We start from the raw sequence: 5,656 nt of genomic DNA on the forward strand, positions 1-5,656 counted from the left end.
GATGTGGGGATATATGTATGCATACAGCTGATTCACTTTGTTATACAGCAGAAACTAACACAACATTGTAAAGCAATTATACTCCAATAAAGATGTTAAAAAAAATAACATGTAATGAAATAATATTAGTTGGGGTGGGAGTAGGGAGGAGGTAGAAATGGGATTATAAAAATCTGCAGGGAAATATTAAAACAAGGAAAAAAAAATCTGCCGGGAAGCTTAGAACAGATGTAAGAAATCTTTTTCCAGGCGCTAATATAATTTAAACAGTCTATATTAAAAATATCATTAGCTTTCTACCTCATACTACTTACACAAATAAATTTCAAATCAATTATAGCTAATATTTATTGAATGCTGACACTAGGCCCTGTTGAAAGCCTTCATGTGAATAAACTCATGAAATCCTCACAGTACCCACCAGAAAAGTATTATTATCATCTCTGTTTTATAGTCCATTTTATAGGAATTGGAATCTGCTCCTATATCTTGTTAATCTGCCTTCCATGTCATCAATGCTTATTTTTTCTCTCTTTTGTGCTGGGTACTGGTTCAATTTATCATTGCAGTCTTCTAATTTGCCAGTTTTCTCTTTAAAAGACTCAAGAGTTTATCAATTTTGATTTAATTTCTGTGTATGGTATGAGGCAGAAGTCCAAATTCATAGTTTTGCATGTAGATGTCCAGTTGTTCCTGTACTACTTGGTCAAAAAACTCTTTTAACCCATTGAAATATCTTGGCTTCTTGGGAGTTCCCTGGAGGTCCAGTGGTTAGGACTCTGCTCTTTGCTTTCACTGCTGAGGGTGCAGGTTCAATCCCTGGTCGGGGTCCCCACAAGCTGCACGGCGCGGCCAAAAAAATAAATAAATAAAACATCTTGGCTTCTTTATCAAAGATCAGTTGACCATAAATATAAAGGTTTACTTCTGAACTCGCAATTCTATTCTATTGATCCACATGTCTAGCCTTATACCAGTGCCACACCCTTCTGACTATATAGCTTTGTAGTAAAATGTGAAAACTGGAACTCCACTAACCCTGCTCTTTTGTAAGAATGTTTTGGCTATTCTGAGTCCCTTGCATTTTTATTCTTTCTTTTTTTTAAAAATAATTTTTATTGGAGTATAGTTGATTTACAATATTGTGTCAGTTTCAGGTGTACAGCAAAGTGAATCAGTTATACATATACCTATATCCACTCTTTTTTAGATTCCTTTCCCATATAGGCCATTATAGAACACTGAGTAGAGTTCCCTGTGCTATAGAGTAGGTCCTTATTGGTAATCTATTTTATATAGAGTAGTATGTATATGTCAATCCCAATCTCCCAATTACCCCTCCCCCTTTGCATTTCTATATGCATTTTAGAATTAGCCTGCCAATTTCTCTAGAAAAACACAGGTGAGATTTAGATTGGAATGGCACTGAATCTGTACATCAATTTGGGGAGTATTTCCATTTCAACAATATCGTTTTCTAATCCACTAAGAAGGATGTCTTCCCATTTATGTAGGTTTCCTTTAAACCCTTTCGAAAGTATTCTCTCTCTCTTTTCTGTCTGTAAACTCTCCCTCTCTACTGGCACCTTCCCATCAGCATATACTATAGTCAAGTTTCCATCATGTTAAAGGAAAAGAAAAATAAAACAAACTTTCTGGACTCGAATTCCCTCCAGCTCTCATCCTTTACCCCCTTCCTTGACAAAACGTCCTAAGAATGTGGTCTCTCCTCGTTGTCTCCACTAACTACTTACTCTTCAGTCAACTGCAGCTTGGCTTCAGTCCTTACCTCTCCAATAAAATTGCTCTTAACTAGATATCCAAGATCTTGTTCATTTCAACGAGCATTTTCAGCCTCCATCTCACCTCTTACAGCATTTTATACGTTGATTGTTCTTAGTGCTAGAAATTCTTTCCTGGCTTCCAATTAACCACCTCCTCTTGTTTTCTGTGTATTCTCTAGCAGCTCCACCTCATTCTCCTCTGAAGTTCTCTCTGCCACTGTCCATCTCATAAATGTTGGTGTTTTTCAGGGTTCTGTGACAGACCCTTTTCTTTTCTCATTTTACCTTCTCCCAATTGTGACATTTACAAAATGACTCTCCCATAAGTATCACCAGCTCAGATCTCACTCTTGAGCTTTAAGCCCACTTATCCTGTTGCTAAGTTGACAAGACTCTTGGAGAGCCTTTAACCATAACAAATTCAACATACCCATTCCCTAGTTACATCTTGTCTTCCACTCCCAGACCCCAGCTAGTATGCACCTAATCAGTTGCTCAAGCCAGAACTCTAGAAGCCATTTTTGACTCCTCTCTCTGTTTCCCAGTCTCAACCCTTCTGTCATCAACTCTGTCAATCATATCTACTGAATAAAAATAACTAACAGTTACCTATAATTTAAGAGTTTTAAATAGCTCCAAAGACAAAGAAAAGCACAGAGACTTTAGAATCAGATAATCCAGAAAGGTGAGTTAGACAGTGTACCCAGTTGGCTTTTGGGTCCATGCCAAAACCTTTCCCAACTTTCCCCTACACTTTTCAGGTCTTCTTGATCTGGTTCAAACTTTCCTGTCTGACCCAAGCTCTTACCCTTCTCTTCCCATTCCTCTCCCAACCCCACATTTCTCTAATTGTACTAAATTTCTTTCAGATTGGGATATGCTAGCTGCTATAAAAAACAACCCCCCAAACAGTATTGATTTATCCCATTAACATTTACTTCTTATTTGTGTTACCATCCACTGTCATCTTGTGGCCTCCCGTTATTTGGCGATTCAAGTGCACAGGCTCTATCTGGTGACTCTGCCGTGCCCCAGGGCCTCAGAGTTCTCTGAATTCAGCCAGCGGAGAAAGAGGGAAAAGGATAGCAAAGATATTATGGGGGGAACTATCCCACCCTCCTTAAAAGCCCTGGTCCTGCTTGACTCACGTCATTTCTGCTCATATTCCGTTGGTAATAACTATTCAGTCAGCCACCTTGACAGAAGGGGTGCTGGAAAACGGATGCTAGGTAATGTAGCCCCTGGCAGGGCAGACACCATTTCTGCTGCACAAACATCCCCTACTCTGTCCTCCCTCTCTCTCCACTACACTTTTTCCATAGTATTGCCTCTGACTTGGTTCAGGCTTTCTCTGTCCCCAGCCTAGTTTCCTTCCACTATCAGCTTAGGTATCACTTCCCCTGGGAAACCTATCCTGATAGGTTAGGTATTCTTGTTCCGTGCTCCCATAACACCCTTTATTACCCTGTGATAGCAGATAGCGTGTCTACCATAATGACCATGATGGACGACTATCTTCTATCCTTTCCCCTCCAGACTGTAAAAAACTACGGGGGAAGGCACATTGTTTGTCTTGTTCATTCTCGTATCCCCGTCACATGGTATATCAATCAAGATGTGCTAAAGTCACGTCAGAGGAAAGAACTGTTGTTCTGAGGGGGAAAAAATGGGCGGGAAGAGAAAATGGTTACCGGGGACCGGAGAGCTGCAGGAATCAGGCCGTGACAGGGTCGGGGACTAAGGAGCGCTCGCCGTCAGGATGCTGAGAGCCGGGACCAGATGGCTGGCCCCCCCACCCCGCCGCCCTCACCCTTCCTGGTACCACGCAAGAGGGACGAGATTTTTGGCGTTCATACAACATGGCAGCCATCGACAACAAAGCACAGCCTGAACTTGGTCAAGATTTGGATGACGTTGAAGAAGTAGAAGAAACTGGTGAAGAAACAAAAATCAAAGCGCATCAGCTGACTGTTCAGATGATGCAAAATCCTCAGATTCTTGCAGCCCTTCAAGAAAGACCTGATGGTCTGGTAGAAACACCAACAGGATACATTGAAAGTTTGCCTAGGGTAGTTAAAAGACGCGTGAATGCTCTCAAAAAACTTCAAGTTAAATGGGCACAGATAGAAGCAAAGTTCTATGAGGAAGTTCATGATCTTGAAAGAAAGTATGCTGTTCTCACGGACATATATACACTGTCAAATGTAAAATAGCTAGCTAGTGAGAAGCAGCCGCATAGCACAGGGAGATCAGCTCAGTGCTTTGTGAACCCCTAGAGGGGTGGGATAGGGAGGGTGGGAGGGAGACGCAAGAGGGAGGAGATATGGGGATATATGTAAATGTATAGCTGATTCACTTTGTTATACAGCAGACACTAACACACCATTGTAAAGCAATTATACTCCAATAAAGATGTTAAAAAAAAAGTATGCTGTTCTCTATCAGCCTCTATTTGATAAGAGATTTGAGATCATTAATGCCATTTATGAACCTAAAGAAGAAGAACGTGAATGGAAACCAGATGAGGAAGATGAAATTTCAGAGAAGCTAAAAGAAAAGGCCAAGATTGAAGATGAGAAAAAGGATAAAGAAAAAGAAGACCCCAAGGGAATTCCTGACTTTTGGTTGACCGTTTTTAAGAATTGCTCAGCGATATGGTTCAGGAACATGATGAACCTATTCTGAAGCACTTGAAAGATATTAAAGTGAAGTTCTCAGATGCTGGTCAGCCTATGAGTTTTGTCTTAGAATTTCACTTTGAACCCAATGAGTAATTCACAAATGAAGCGTTGACAAAGACATATAGGATGAGGTCAGAACCAGAGGATTCTCATCCTTTCTCTTTTGATGGACCAGAAATGATGGGTTGTACAGGGTGCCAGACGGATAGGAAAAAAGGGAAGAATGTCACTTTGAAAACCATTAAGAAGCAGCAGAAACACAAGGGACGTGGAACAGTTCGTACTGTGACCAAAACAGTTTCTAATGACTCTTTAATTTTTTTGCTCCTCCTGAAGTTCCCGAGAGTGGAGACCTGGATGATGCTGCTGAAGCTATCCTTGCTGCGGACTTTGAAATTGGTCACTTTTTACGTGAGCATATAATCCTAAAATCAGTGATATACTTTACTGGAGAAGCTATTGAAGATGATGATGATGATTATGATGAAGAAGGTGAAGAAGTAGATGAGGTAATGTTTACCAAATGAGCAAATAATTCTGTATAACACACTGAGAAGCAAATTGAGTGACTTGTGTATTCCTTTGCTATAAATCATTACTCTGTGATATGGGATAAAAACCTTTTTGGAAAAAAATATGATTTTAGAATTCTACAGCCAAACAATGTACGTATGGTTTCAATAAATTGCAAAACTCAAAAAAAAAATGTGCTAAAGGCATGTGAATAAGCTGAAGCCATTATTTAAAAGAGAAAAGTAGGTTAAACTTTGCTATTTGAAGAGCTCCAAATTTGCCCTAATTTCTTATATTGTGGATGTTTCTATATGATTTTCTCCCAGAAATAACCAAAAAAAAGATAAGCTGCTAATAATACCTTAAAATTATTTTCTCCTTCAAAATGGTGTGCATATTAGATAAAAATTATTCAGACAAAACTTCCATAATCATATTTTTCCCCCTTAATCAACAGTATGTATGTTCTCTGGTGATTGACACTTAGCTACCATCTCATGGTCCATTACACAGAGTCCTAGCACAGGGAAAGCAGACCTTAAGAGCTGATGTGATGCCATGTTAAATATATTTAATTTGGAATATGGATTGATTTTGGCTCATCTAGATAAAACAGGTAACTTTCCCCCATCTTATCTTTCTATTCTATCTTATTATTTTTGTTTGATTGTATTGTAT

The 5,656-nt window shown here is 39.4% G+C and overlaps 1 pseudogene; it reads left to right on the forward strand.

The window, feature by feature from the left end:
* The first annotated feature begins 3,643 nt into the window (after positions 1–3,643).
* On the forward strand, positions 3,644–5,073 carry LOC132531330 (nucleosome assembly protein 1-like 1; annotated as a pseudogene).
* Positions 5,074–5,656: the final 583 nt, after the last annotated feature.

Source organism: Lagenorhynchus albirostris, chromosome 13 (assembly GCF_949774975.1).
Source record: "Lagenorhynchus albirostris chromosome 13, mLagAlb1.1, whole genome shotgun sequence".
Classification (NCBI taxonomy): Eukaryota; Metazoa; Chordata; class Mammalia; order Artiodactyla; family Delphinidae; genus Lagenorhynchus; species Lagenorhynchus albirostris.